Genomic DNA, 15505 nt, shown 5'->3' with positions numbered 1-15505 from the left:
GGGTTTGAGATATCTGCAGTCATACATGGACAACTATTTACTACTGATCAATACAAACTATACTAGTTTGTATTATGCTAATAATAAATTATGATATACCATAAAATATATTTGAAAGTTATAGGCCCACTAATGCATTTATATGTGATGTATTTTTCAGGTGGAAATTGTGAAGGGGTCAGGAGTGTGCTGCAAACTGGACACATGGAAGGCACCCATGAATGCAGCCACTCCTACTGCAATGGTGCGATCGCTCCTCCTCACGTTTCCCCTCGAGACCCTGCTTCAGAGCAACCTCAACGGTAAAAACAAATTACATTTCTAAACTGATTCACCAAAACAACTCTTTATCTCTCTTTATCACTCTTGTTTTCTAAGGGCTAAACTGTTTTTGCTGCTGCATTGTTGCGAGTAATGTTCCTTTTATAATTGTCGCACGCTAGCCCAGTGGTTTCCAAACATTATAAATTCAAAGATCCCCATAACTCAAAGAGTGTGATTGGAATCAGAACCAATTCTGCAAGGGTCTAGGGCCATTAATGTAGATAACATGTATTGTGACCACTGGGCTCTGACTTATGGTGTGTTACCCGTTCAAATCATATTGAAAGGTAATGGGTCGCACACACCAAGACTGCGTTTTAGTTTTTATTCTTGCATGATGGACAAACGTTTTGGCTATCCAGCCTTCATAGCCGAAACGCAAGAATTTATCCATCATGCAAGAATAAAAACTAAAACGCAGTCTTGGTGTGTGTGACGGATTGCCTTTTATATAGGGCCATTAATGTAAACATTAGCTGCTGCAAATCGGCAGGATTGCCCACCTTTCATTTGTAAAATAATAATCATGAAATATTTCTTAAGGTGGCAGGCCAAAGCGAGGCGATGGGGATCAGCTGGAAGCCCTGGATGCATGGACAGCCATAATTGGTGAGTAAAACCAAAATAATAGAGAAAGGAAAATGGGTAATAGCTTACTACTTTATCATCCCTGTTTCACTATTTATTAGCTATCAGTGGATACGGCATCAGGTCACCATTAATGGTATCTTGCACGGCTTGGCACCTACTGTAAGGTGAACATACACTAACTTTCCAATTGCTCACTTCCTGATCACAGCTTTCTTCTAATAGATCTGGCCTAGTCTGACTCCACTGTGGTGGTCCTCTGTGTTATAACACTGTGTTAGAACACCGGCATCTTCATCCCTCCTTCACCCATACTCATGCAATGACCAGACCATATGCCTTTAATTCATTTTCATACCTGCCTTTAATTTATTTGCTTGATTGCGATGCTTATTGCTCTTTCTAGTAAACAACCTGTGCTGATAATCTGTTGTTCGTACAAGTGAAGTTCATGTGATGTCAAACATACCATGAGATCATTCGACAAGACAAACTTACATAATTTTATTATTATTATTATTATTACATAATTCTAACCAATAATTGTAAATATAGAAGGTGTCTTGGACTCATAAATGCACTCACTTTTCAGACTATTCAAAAATAATTGCATGTTTATAAAAAATAATAATAATAAAATAGATAGCCTACTGTTTGAATAAAGGCTTTGGGCTATCAGCCGATAAACTCACCAGGAAACTCATGTACACTAAATCAGGTGGTGTAGCAAAACTTATATGCTTGGAGTCTTTAGAAGCTAGACTCGAGGCATTTTTCCACTGTCGTCTCATGTCCTTTTTGTCTCTTTAATTTGCAGAGGCTACAATGAAGCTGGGTACAGCCATCAACAGCAAGTTGACAGAACTCAGGCATCGCCGACAGGCAGATAATTGAAATTCCATTTATTTTCTGTTGTGATTATGTTTAATTGAGATTTTCAATAAATGTTTAATAACTTCTAGATGTTGTGTTTTATTTTATTTATGTAGGTATGCATATCCTTAACATATATGTGTAAATCAACATATAGGACCTATATGTGTAAATAAACATATGGCCTATATTTAGCATATATATAATGCATATATGAAATTGGACCCCTACATATATGTTGCACATGTATGGGCATATATGCAGCATTCATATATGCGCATATATGGTATATATGTGCATATATGTTGAGAGACATATATGTAGGGGTCCAATTTCATATATGTGGGCATATATGTTGAACATATATGTGGCAATATAGGTTAATATATTTTCTTTCCGTGTGGGCTGTGTTGGTGATAGTTGATGAGAATGATGTGTCAGTGTGTGGAGCCTCGAGTGGAGGCAGGAAAAATTGTCAATTTGACCTGAAGACGGCCCGTGCGGTCGGTGATGGCCTTTCTGCCGTCATGCAAGTGATAAAACTGTTTCTTTCGATATATTCTCTATATATTCTGTTTTCAAACTGCAAAACCTTGTGAGCTTTACAGAATTTGTTTTTGCACTTCCCTGCAGCGGGGAATAAAATAATAGAAATTAGGGATGGCCAAATGGAAAGATTGTCTTAACCGGTTACCGCCAGGACTTGCCGGCTAATTAACCGTTATCCGTTAAGAAAAGAAAAGCGCTATTTTGCGCATAAAAAATAGACAAATACACCGTTTACACGTGGCCTGCTGTCAATCAGTGCACTAGTGCGCACTGCGTAGGCTACAGTCTTCTATACGCACACATGTATCGCGGACCGGTCGGGAAGGATTAGGAAGAGAGAGAGAGAAAGAAAGACGTGTTAGAGAGAGCGTCTCTCTAACACGCACGCGAGAGAGAGAGAGAGAGAGAGAGAGAGAGAACGAACGTCTGAGAGAGAGAGGGAGGGAGAGAGGGGGGGGGGGGTGTCCCGTCCGTCCGTCCCGTTAGCAACAAGCTAACAGCATACGTTCGTTCGTTCTATGATCCATAAAACGACAGATCCACAACGCAGATCGGAACCAACGTTCGTTGCATGAAGGGCAGATCTGCGGGCGCGCAGCGGCGCAATGCTGTGTGTGTGTTCGTCTTTTTTTCTTTTTCCCTCCTGCTTCCACAGTCCACTACATGCAGTTGTTTTTGTTTTGGGGGAAGTAAGTCACAGCACATGCGTGGTCACTGGTTGCACTGACAGTAAAGGTGGAAAGAGGGGCTTGGTGCTTTGGCCGCGGTGCCTGCTCTCGGCGCTTCAAAATAAAATATATATTTTTTTATCGGTAAACCATTAGCCGTTAGTGTTGTCGGTAACCAATTAATTAACGGCTAACGGCTAACGGTTATCGGTTGGCCATCCCTAATAGAAATATAGTGTCACTAATCTAATCATATCATATCATAATATTGTATAGTGGCTTGTTGAAATGTGCCTTGCCTATTTTTACAAGAAACGGCCATAATTCTTTAATTTCTCAAAGTTACAATTTTGGGCAATAACATGAAATAAATATATTCATTTTGACCATTGGTTGCTGTGTTAATTCTTGTACTAGAACTCCCTTTGAAAAATCAAGGACTGTTCCTTTTTCTGATTGCTTTGAGGGCATGTCAGCACTTGACAAGCCAACAGCTGCCTGTTGATTATGTGATTATACTGTAATTGTGATTATACTGTAATTATGTATCCATTTTTGAACACGTTACAGCGGGAGTGAATGACATTTCAGGGAAGCAATCTGATTGGTTGAAGGCGTCCAGCTGTGCTTCAAGTGAGCGTGAGTCATAGATATAAAAGGCACGGATTACTTTACTTTTACTGCGTGGCCCCCAGTGCCCCCCACAAAATGACCGGAACTACTTTATATTCACTAAAACCAGAGCAGAACTCCCACCACGGGACTCTGGCAATCAATTAATACAGTTGCAACCACTATATTAATGGCAAGTATTTCATACAAAAATCTGAACTATCCCTTTAAAGACAGGCATTGGCTTTTTGGGGCATTTTACTGGGAAACGGATGGTCAAACAGTGTATTATGAAAACGGGTGAATGAAATCATGATTCATTTTATTCACACTGGCCTCGACATGGCCAACGCATCACATTTTCGTTCAAAGGAAGTAATTAAAATTGTCTTTTTTTAATGGTATAATAATTAATAATAATAATAGGCCCAGGCCGTAGCGTAACGGTCTGGGCACCGGACTGGTAATCCAGTCGCAGTGTGCCGCTGGTTCGACTCCCGGACCCGACACGGCCTTTACTGCATGTCATCCCCCCATCTCTCTCCCGTTTCCTGTCAGCCTACTGTCTGTCCCTTCAAAAATCAATAAAAGGCGTAAGCCGCAAAAAAATATCTTTAAAAAAAGAAAAAAAAAAGAAAATAACAATCTTTTTTTAATGGACTTTTGACATAAAAATACACTAATTGGAAATTTTCCCATTGCTTTGGCATAGATTGTTAGGCCATATGATGACCACGGATATGCTAGAAAAGTGTGAAAAGCATATTTTTCATTTTCCTATAATGTCTTAACCCATTTTGGGCGGGAACCCCTTTTGGTGTTAGCATTATGTTATGCTTTAGCTATTGAAAAATAGCAGATCTACAAGCTCGTAGCGCGCCACTCCGAAATAAACATATTCAACTGAAGTCTTGGTGTGTGCGACCCCGTTAGTATTGAACGGGTATAGCACACCTATACAGTCTGAGCGCGGTGGTCACATGAAGAGTAATTAACAGCCAACAGCCAACCTGTACCAATGACCGGCTTTTCGACAACACAGCGAGAGAGAGGAGGAAGGACTCCTCCTGGCTATACAATCAATCAATACATCTATATGATATTTGATTTTATTTCCACACTTATGAGGTGCCAAATACATCATGTTTTTTAATGAAGGAATAAGTGGCCACCGCATTTTTTTTTAAAGCCACCTAAATTGAAGTGGAACGTGTTTCTTGCATTGCCATATCATTTAAAAATATGATTCTGATTGATTCATACACCCAATGATATAGCCTACACTGCTTTGCGCCCGTCACCCACTGTACTTTCTGTACGAACGCAGTATGTGGTGGATCTGAACTCTGAGCACTTAAGTGATTATACTGTAATTATGTCTCCATTTAACACGTTACAGCGAGAGTGAATGACATTTCAGGGAAGAAATCTGATTGGTTGAAGGCGTCCAGCTGTGCTTCAAGCGAGCGCGAGTCGCTCGAAAAATATAAAAGGCATGTTAAATGGCTTGGTTGAATGCTCATGGGAATCATTCTGATTGTGATTCTGACAATGGTCAAGTACAGTATGTTATTACAGTAGGCCTATAGAATTGACAGCTGAGCGTAATAACTGCGCTGCTGGTTGAGTGCCGTATCCGACAGTGGTGGAAAAAAATACTCAATTGTTTTACTTAAGTAAAAGTATCCATACTGCAATTTAGAACTACTAAAAGTACGGAATTGAACATGAGTACTTGAGTAAAAGTACAAAAGTATCTGCATCAACATGTACTTAAAGTACTAAACGTAAAGGTACCCATTGTGCAGAATGCCATTTGACAAAAGCTATTGAAAATAGCAGATCTACAAGCTCACAATGCGTCACAGCGCTTGTAGATTGGCTATTTTCTAAATGTCAAAATGTCCGAAATGGGTTGAAGTGGTAACTAGTAACTAGAGGTTTTCAAATAATTGTAGTGGAGTAAAAGTACAAATTCTGGCTCTTCTTCTTCTGGTAAAAGTACTGATGAAAAGTACAAATACCTCAAAATTGTACTTAAGTACAGTACTTTGTTACTTTCCACCACTGGTATCCTGATTCCTAACAGCAGCCAGTGTTGTTTTCGTCGTCTATGACTAAAACTATGACTAAATATACTGACATCAACAAATAAAAACTAGACTAAAATGTAAAAACAGTCATCATGATAGCGTCAACACCCACCAAAATACATTTTAATCGACTAAATCAAATGTAGCCCATCGCGCATTGCAAACTCATCAGCTCCGTTGTGCTAGAAAGCTGTGTGTGTGTGTGTGTGTGTGTGTGTGTGTGTGTGTGTGTGTGGGTCATATTTTAGTCACCTGGAATGTTTTAGTGTTACTCGACTAAATATCAAAATACATTTTGTTCGACTAAATCAACTGTAGATTTAGTCGAACAAAATGTATTTTGTCAGACCTTGATGTCGTCGTTATGACTGTTTTTACACTGTTTTACACATGTGCAAAATGATAAAAAATGATACTGGATCTCTTGTCCCTTCCTAACATTTTAGTCTAGTTTTTACTTGTTGACGAAATTGTCAATATATTTCGTCTTAGTTTTAGTCATCATGGCTTAGTTTTCATTTAGATTCCATTTAGTTTTCCTCAGTAAAAAGGTAAAGGTAGTCGACGAACATTTTTCGTCTTAGTATTAGTCGAGGAAATCAACACTGGTGTGTGTGTGTGTGTGTGTGTGTGTGTGTGTGTGTGTGTGTGTGCGTGCCTGCCTGCGTGCATGCGTGCATCAATATAATTTTGTAGCCTGCCCTACACTGCCCTACAGTATGACTTTGTCTAGGGCTTATATTCTTCATATTTGTATATATTGTTATGATTTGGAATGCATTTGCCTTTTGTGTGAACACGTGCCTATCTGTATTTTAACATGAATCATAATGGTGGTAGCCTACTACAGAATAATTTCTGAGGTGGTTCTGCTTGCTGCTGATTTAACCATGTTTCTGTTCCTTTTCTCAACATTCTTCTTAAAATGTGTTTTATCTAATTAAACAGAGTTTTGCTTAAAAGTAATCCAAAAGTAACTGAAAGTTACTGACTGCACTTTTTTAGCAAGTAACGTGTAACTGTATGGGGATTACTTTTTTAAAGTATAACCTTCCCAACCCTGTATGTCCATGTTTGAATAATTTGAACAGTATGATAATTCTCACTAATTCTCACATTTGATTGCCTGCAAGTTCTCCACATGATCACCCATTAACTCGCCCACTTAACTTCCACTTATTTCCCTCTGTCCATGCTGCATTCTCTCGCATACTGAGAACAATTTCTGTGACTAATGACAGGCTCCTGAGGTGACCTCATCTTGGACACAGCAACCCTTTTCATTTCACGGCCCATAATGTATTCGCATTTGAGCCACGGACCACCATTTGATGGGATTTATCCTCTCAGACCCAAAACTAAAGAATATTTAGTATTCAGCTATGGCTGCGCCCAGGGCACTCCGTGGATTGGTCTATAAATGGTGCATTTATATAGCAGCTTTATCCAAGGCGCTTTCATTCGTGAATTACATTCACCCATTCATACACCGATTGCGGCGGAAGCCATGCTATAGGCACCAGCCAGCACATCAGGCGCAATTTGGGGTTCAGTGTCTTGCCCATAAGGACACTTCGACACGTAGACAGGAGGAGCCGGGATTCGAACCACCGACCCAGGGATCATTGGACGACCTGCTATAGCAGACCTACAAGCTCGTAGTGCACCACTCGGTGGCTGAGCTTGTAAATCTGCTAGTTTTCAATAGCTAAAGCATAACATAGTGCTAACACCAAAAGGGGTTCCCGCCCACAATTGATTAGACAAAGTTTTATGATAGGCAGTTTGTCTGATGAATAAGTATTAAACTAGCATGACTTATACAACTACTCCCATAGATAAATTACAACTACAATATAATTTCAGCAAAGTAACATTTAAAACCCACTGTTAACCCATATTGTTGTTGTTGATTGACAGTGTTTAAATGTAGCCTTTAAACCGACTGTTTTCAAAATAACCTCGTAGCTATGTGAAACTGACTTTTTGCAGCGTGTTGCATTTACCAACCTGCTCCGTGCAATTGCACGGGTGGTTTTAAAACCATTTCCAGTAGTCTGCGTTGGTGCTCATTCTCCTGCCTGGAATGAAGCGCTTTGTCCTCGACGTACTCTGTTACAATTCTTCCAACAATCCCAAATAACTCTTCAGCAGCTGCAGATAGTCGCTCATTGACCAACGACTTCAGTGTTTGTAGTAAATCCATGTCTTAATTAAAGCTCTCTATGTCTTTAACCCCACTTCAGCCTTCAAGCTCACTATAAGTAATACAATAAAACAACTATTAAAAGGTTCTATAATAAGTATCTTCAGAAGCTGTTCTGAGGAAGATTTTGAAAACCTACTAGGCTATTTCTAACCCAGAAGACATTTAGCTCTTAACAAGCTTGAGAACAAGTTCAAGTGTCACCACATGCACATGGACCGCCCTGCTACTTACAGATGAACCTGTTTCCACTTTTACAGACGTACAGTCTATCACCGTCAATACAAGTAAGATATGTGTACTTTTAATTAATTAACTATTGAAGGGATGAGCTACGTCAGGACTTCGGTGCTCTATTAGAGCACCGAAGTCCTGACGTAACTCGCTCATCCCTTCAATTCCCCTGGTTCGCGGAAGTAATTTCTCTATGGAGAATAACATGGGGTGATCTTAATATCGTCTACTATAAGCGTTGTGGTCCAAAAATAAACAAGCTGTCTCGGCGTTATTGTCAGGGAGGTGTCTCTGTATCGTTTGCAACGATCAGTCACTCATATATGATACAGTCTGCTTCTAGCGAAAATGTAACTAATTCAGCAGCAGTAACATTAGCGTTTTCTCTCAGTCAGTTGATTCTTCATATCCATATGAGTGAAGCGGCCGGGATGACATGTTTATTTTTCAAACACAGTTCTTATATGAAGCAATCTAAAAATCCTCCTATGGCGATTTCAATGCAACTAAAAAAATACATGAACCTGGGGACCTACGCCCTCTACTGAAAGTGACGTCAGACTTCGGTGCTCTATCCACACTTTTCCTGGGCTGTGTGTGCTCCAGTTCCTGTCGATTTGATCCAATGAAAGCCAATGAAACTGGTCAGATGACCAATGATATCCAATGAAATCAACAGGAACTGGAGCACACACAGCCCAGGAAAAGTGTGGATAGCGTGGAGACCATTTCCTAGGGTGCGCTCGTTTTAGACATGGTTTTACCCCGCCGGGTACTAACGTCACCTGATTATGCATGATTAATGTGAATGTCATATTTACCATAATAAATTAATAACACCGTTACTACAGTACCTAACCAATAGCCAAGTTACATGATTACATTATAAATATTGTAATAATTTCGTAATCTTTCCTTGAACCTTTATACAGTTTTAACAAACACAAACAGAGGAAAGAACTGGCGTGCTCCCCGTTACGTCATGACGTCATGGTCACCTGCCTCTGGCCACGGAGGTAAACAGAGGAGAGGATCAGAGTGAGTCAGTGAGACAGAAAACAGGATTAACAAAGGTTATTATTACGTTGTCATATTTCACAGTTGTATGCCAACAATGTATGCTTGATATTCTGATAAGTCTATAGTAAGTATAGTTTTATATTCGAGAATAATTTCAAGGTATATTCAGTGATTTCACTCAAAAAAACCTAAGGTTTCGTTTTTGGCTGGGACCTAAGCCTTTCATCCAATCAGGATAGAGAGCCAAAAACGAAACCTAAGGTTTTTTGACCCCCAGGGGTTAACTGGGGACAGGGAGGAACTCCTTATATGGTCAGCACACTCTATAGTAGAGAGGATTATCACAACAAAACAAAAAAATAAGTGATATTTGAATTAAGTGAAATCACTGAATATACCTTTCACTTAATATCGAAAGTAAACTTCTTATTTGACAACACTGACGTTGTCATGTTACAGCTTTAAAGCATTAGATAGAATGGCTGTCTTTAGTCTATAGTCTACTGTACTGTATCTGGAATACTAGCCATGGTTATGACAGTCATGTTTCAGGGCTACTGAGCGTCATGTGAACCATGGCTACTGGAATACATGCATACTTTGCATAGTATCGATCCATTGATCCATTTCTTTTATTTTCTCCCCCATCATGCCTTCTTCTTCTTCTTCTTCTTCTTCATTATTTTATTACCTGTTTTTTATAGCCTCTTTATAGGATTATAGCATTAATTGCAATTAATGCTATAATTCTAGGAGGCTAGGATTATATCCTATTATATCCTTATATAGCCTTACAACGATAATCTTACTGAATGAGCCAAGTATAGCTGTTGAGGGAGGCATGTAGTGACAAGTAAAGTAAGGATCTTCATTTCAAAGTTGTATGTCATTTTATCCACAGGATCGCTGTTCCAAATGGTGTCTCTGATTTGCACCTTGAAAGACCACCGTGATGATGTCAACTGGTGTACTTTCTCTGCAACACTATTGGCCACCTGTTCCGGAGACAAAACCCTCAGAGTTTATAAGACAGAGGACTTTTCAGAATTGCCCTACTCACCACTATATCAGGGCATGGCTATGGCGTTCATTGCTGTTGCTTCAGTGCTTGCGGTCAATTTCTTAGCTCCTGTTCAACGGATGCAACTCTGGTCATCTGGTCGATGGCAACGGGAGAGATAGAACATGTCCTGGAGCACCCTGGACGTAGCCCCGTGAGGATCTGTGCTTTCTCCTCTGACTCCAAGCACCTGGTCTCTGGTGCCTCTGATGGCTCCTTAGCTTTATGGGATTTCACATCTAGAACGCTGCTCAGGTGAAGCAGTGTTCATTTTGACAGCAAATTCTGATTTAAGCAGGAATTCATTTTTAACCATTTTATGAGCTACAGCAGTGGTTCTCAAACCGGAGGACCCCTATAGAGTTACAAACCTGCAAGTTAGAAAATCTGCATGCAAGCTTCTGCAAGGACAAACATTAGATCAGCATAATAAAAATAGTGTCCGCACACTGGTATTGGCTCACGCTGTTTACTCTAGATCAACTAAAGTGAAAATCGCTAAAGGATTTCTATGGATGAAGATCCATTGTGTTAGTGTGGATCTGCAGTAAACAGTGGGAGGTAACACTATAGTGTGGGGAGTGTATTATTATTATCATTTATTTTCCTACAGTATATAACAGTGTAGCGCAAAAGTAGATAAAATAGCAGACCTATAAGGCCACAGTGACGTGCCCACAGTAGATCTTCTATTATTTTTACATTTAGAAAAAGTTGAAACGTTTAGAGATGTTTGCCTACGACATGCAGCCCAAAATAGGTTGAAGGTGGCCCATTTTAGGCGGGAACCCCTTTTGGTGTTAGCATTCCGTTATGCTTTAGCTATTTAAAAATAGCAGATCTACAAGCTCATAGCATGCCACCGAGTGGCGCGCTGCGAGCTTGTAGGTCTGCTATTTTTGAAAAATCGAAGAACGTCTGATAGAAAACTGTCATTTTAGAATCTGGTCAGAATGGGTTAACAACATCCCATGTATTGGCTTGTTTGTCTGAAGGACTGCGGCAGTGGATGACACTACGATGGTAGCCTGTTCCTTCAGTCCCTGTGGGCAGCTGTTCATGACTGGGTCCACATATGGGGACCTCCGCCTGTGGGACCTCAAAATTAACCAGCTTCATGCAGAGAAGAATGCCCATGACCTGGGGGTTACCTTCTGTGCATTTGCTCCCGAAATCCTCAGTGGTGAGAAGCAATATGATTTTAATAATGATAGCGATGACATTGATAGGAATATTCCAAATTAGGATGGCAATTCAAAGTCCTTTACATAATGCATACAACTACATGTAAAGGCATTTAAAAGATAAATAAACTAAGATATGGGGATGAAAACCTCACAACCAGGGGGACTGAAACATGCTGGCAGTAAATGTGACTCTAACCCACAGTTATGTAACTTGAACCTACACACAGAATTATTTTGGGAATTGGGATTTTGGATTATGTTTTTACATTTCAGGTAGTCAAGTGGTGCAGTTTCATCTAGCATCCTGTGGACAGGACAGCAAAACTGAAGATCTGGGCCGTAAATAAAACAGACTCTGGTACAGTGATCTATCTTGTATTTTGACAGATTTTACAGTGAGCTTCTCTTTCACTCTCTCGCTCTCTAGGACTCTAAACTCTATCATTATTGTCTCTGTCTCCCATCACAACACCCCTTTGTCTTATTTCTCATCTGTTACCATTTTTCCCCTTTCACATTTCTCTCATCTTTCTTATCTCATCATCAAAAGTCTTTTATCATCTCATTCTCATGTTTCTCACCATCATTCATTATGTCAACTATTCATGTGCCACAATAAATTTAATTGATTAATGCTTAACCCATTCTGAACGGGCACCCATTTTGGTGTCAGCATCATGTTATGCTTTAGCTATTGAAAAATAGCAGATCTACAAGCTCTTATCGCGCCACTCGGTGGCGCGATACGAGCTTGTAGGTCTGCTATTTTTTTTAAATCTAAAAAAACGACTGACATTTTTAGAATCTGATCTCAGGTCAGAATGGGTTCATCAGACCAGTGTGTGTCCGGCGGAAACCTCGTATGAATCTGATCTCAGGTCAGAATGGGTTAATTGATTCATTGACACTTCCAGGCTGGAAGATGAAGCTCCTACATACTCTAAGCAGCCAGACAGCTCCGGTCCTGTCCTGTTCCTACTCCTCAGATGGACAGCTGCGTGTGTCAGGGTAAGACATTTCAACACGGGTGACGTTCATCTTGGGTCTGTTCAGTCGCCACTACTACATCAGGAAGGACTCCGAAATAATCTTGATTTTAAAGTGACCTTCCAAAGAGATCTTCCCTCAAAAATGATGATCCCTACTTTAAAGTGACCTTCCAAAGAGATCTTCCCTCAAAAATGATGATCCCTACTTTAATATGAATGTTCAGTACTGCAGTCAACCACAGGGGGGAGACCTTCCCCATCATCGGGGTAGGATGAACTATGGAGAGGTTCTTGCTGACAGATTTGCGTTTTCCCATGTGTTTTGCGGTCACAGGGAGAATGTTAGCAGGCCACTCCAAGCTGTTGGTCAGTGACTGGTCAGATGAGGACGTGTCAGCCTGGTTGGTAGAGGAGAGCCTGAAGGAACTGCAGGTGGACACATTCCGAAGAAACAACATAGACGGAACAGAACTGCTTTGTCTGACCAAAGACATGTTGGCCCTTGCAGCCTCTCACCCTCAATCACTTACAGCTGACGTCACTAAAGTCAATGAGGGTTCAGGGCTTGAGGGAGGCAATTGGGATTGGGCTATGTGGTGGATCTGAACTCTGAGCACTTGGACAGCAATAAGCTATAAGTGATTATACTGTAATTATGTATCCATTTTTGAACACGTTACAGTGAGAGTGAATGACGTTTCAGGGAAGAAATCTGATTGGTTGAAGGCGTCCAGCTGTGCTTCAAGCGAGCGTGAGTTATAGAATATTATCACACTATTTGATTGCCTGCAAGTTCTCCAAATTATCACAGAGTGAGTTGCCCAATTAACTTCCATGAGTCAATCTCCTCAACCCTGCTATTTCCCTCTGTCCATGCTGCATACTGAGAACAATTTCTGTGACTAATGACAGGCTCCTGAGGTGACCTCATCTTGGACACAGCAACCCTTTTCATTTCACTCTCAGACCCAAAACTAAAGAATATTTTGTTGTCATTGGATAATTCCCTTCCATGCCGTATTGAAAATGTTGATCGAAATAACAATTCTTCTAGATTCTCTAATTGTGTTCAATGCAGATGTTTAACGGGGACAATATGCAGGAACTTAAAAAACATGTGTTTTTATTTTCCTAAATCGTATGAATGATATTGCTTATCAAAGTGGGTCCGGGGACCCCAGCAGTCTTTGAGGGGGTTGCAGGGGGTCCCCAGCAACATTTACAAATATCATTAAAAATCTAGCCTATTTAACCACTACAAGCACACAACATGTCACTATAATGGCACAGATCATTTATCAACGTCGTCAATACATTTATCTTTTGGAGCATATGAGTGTGCGGGTTCCCTTCTCTTTTCACGTTTATAATCAATACAGAATGGAAATGTGGACAAACGTATATATCCAACGATAACTAAATATTCAAATTTTGTGTCTGGGACTGGGAGTCTAAATCTCATCAAATGGTGGTCTGTGGCTCAAATGCCCAATAAATAATGGGCCTTGAAATAATAATAATAATAACTGTGCCAAAACACTGGAACAACCTCTCTGTAGTCCGACCCCAAACCCTAACCATAACCCCACGTTTTTGTGGTTAGACCCCCCCATCCCCCCCGCCCCTATAGGGTGGTGGGGGGGGGGGCGGATTTTTCGGCCCCTAGCGTTCCCCCCCTAGCGTTCAGTAAGTGTTGCGCCGCTGGTTTCAAACACGGTCATCACTCATCAGGCTAATCTTTTTAACTTTATTTACACTTAGACAGAGTGGCGCATTAGGCCAACATTACCTGGGTTAGCTTTACATCTTGTGTTGAATGTTGGCATTATAATCCTTTGGTGTTTCATCAGCGGGAACGGAAATATAGGCTACAGTATGCAGCCTGGTGATAAAATAAAAAAAAACTCCACACGTGAAATGCTACGATAAGGAAGCAAGGATTTAGCCGTGATGTCACTGCTATGCAACAAGGAAGTAGCACAGGGAAGCACAGCAGCAGAAACAGAATGCCATTATGAAGGAATCGGCAGTGATGTGACATCACTGACGATTCCTTGGGCATGTGACGGATTTAACTTGTCTCCACTGTTGAGGAAAACCCCCAGCTCAGCTGCTGTTTATAACATCACGCAGTGCGCGTCCACAGATTAAAAAACGTCACCCACCCGCGTTGCGTTGCGTTCCGCCCGTACCCGTTAAGTTATAAAGGTATATTGTCCCGCCCGTTCCCACCCGTCAAACTCGGGTACCCACGGGGTACCACGGGTATCCGACCCATTGCAGGACTCTGGCCTACTGTGCAGAGATACAGCAGATATGACAGGCAAGGCACATTTCAACAAGCCACCTGTTGCAATCAGGCAGAAACTTTGTATCTCCATATACTCCAGTGGTGGAAAAAGTACTCAAATGTTTTACTTAATTAAAAGTATCAATACGGCAATGATGTACTCCGTTACAAGTAAAAGTTCAGAATTAAAAATGTCCTTGAGCCAAAAGATACCAAAAGTAGAAAGTACTCATTATGTAGAATGTACCCATGTCAAGTTTTCATTATGTATACAAATCTTTTGAACATAGCAGATCTACAAGCTCACAATGTGTTACATCGCAAGTTTTGCCACACACATTGCTGAGGGAAGGGTAACTTCATTATAACTTCATCAGACCAATACACAAATCCATCTCTGCCAGAGCGTGAAACATGAGATGGTTAACTTCATCAGACCAATACACAAACCCATCTCTGCCAGAGCGTGAAACATGAGATGGTTAACTTCATCAGACCAAAACATACACAAACCCATCTCTGCCAGAGCGTGAAACATGAGATGGCAGGTCTGTCATGTGCCCTGCAGGATAAACAGCTGGAGGAGATGGACGTCACGAGCAGCAAAACCAAAAGATGTGGGCAGCAGTCATCATACACACATACAGCCTCATTCAAAGATGTGGGCAGCAGTCATCACACACACATACAGCCTCATTCAAAGATGTGGGCAGCAGTCATCATACACACATACAGCCTCATTCAAAGTGATGCTGCACACCTGTGTATACATTATTAATACACATAGTTATTATAATATTGTGGTGTATAGT

The 15505-nt window shown here is 40.7% G+C and overlaps 1 pseudogene across 1 annotated transcript; it reads left to right on the top strand.

The window, feature by feature from the left end:
* The first annotated feature begins 9156 nt into the window (after positions 1-9156).
* Positions 9157-13009, top strand: LOC310867683 (WD repeat, SAM and U-box domain-containing protein 1-like; annotated as a pseudogene). Its single transcript, XR_014571071.1, has 6 exons — positions 9157-9220; positions 10069-10482; positions 11223-11410; positions 11688-11772; positions 12329-12422; positions 12742-13009. The product of XR_014571071.1 is annotated as a WD repeat, SAM and U-box domain-containing protein 1-like (transcript).
* Positions 13010-15505: the final 2496 nt, after the last annotated feature.

This window comes from Protomyctophum parallelum, assembly GCF_964188405.1.
Source record: "Protomyctophum parallelum genome assembly, chromosome: 12".
NCBI lineage: Eukaryota > Metazoa > Chordata > Actinopteri > Myctophiformes > Myctophidae > Protomyctophum > Protomyctophum parallelum.
The sequence above is the reverse complement of the archived record's forward strand: the minus strand, read 5'-3'. Positions and strand labels throughout refer to the sequence as shown.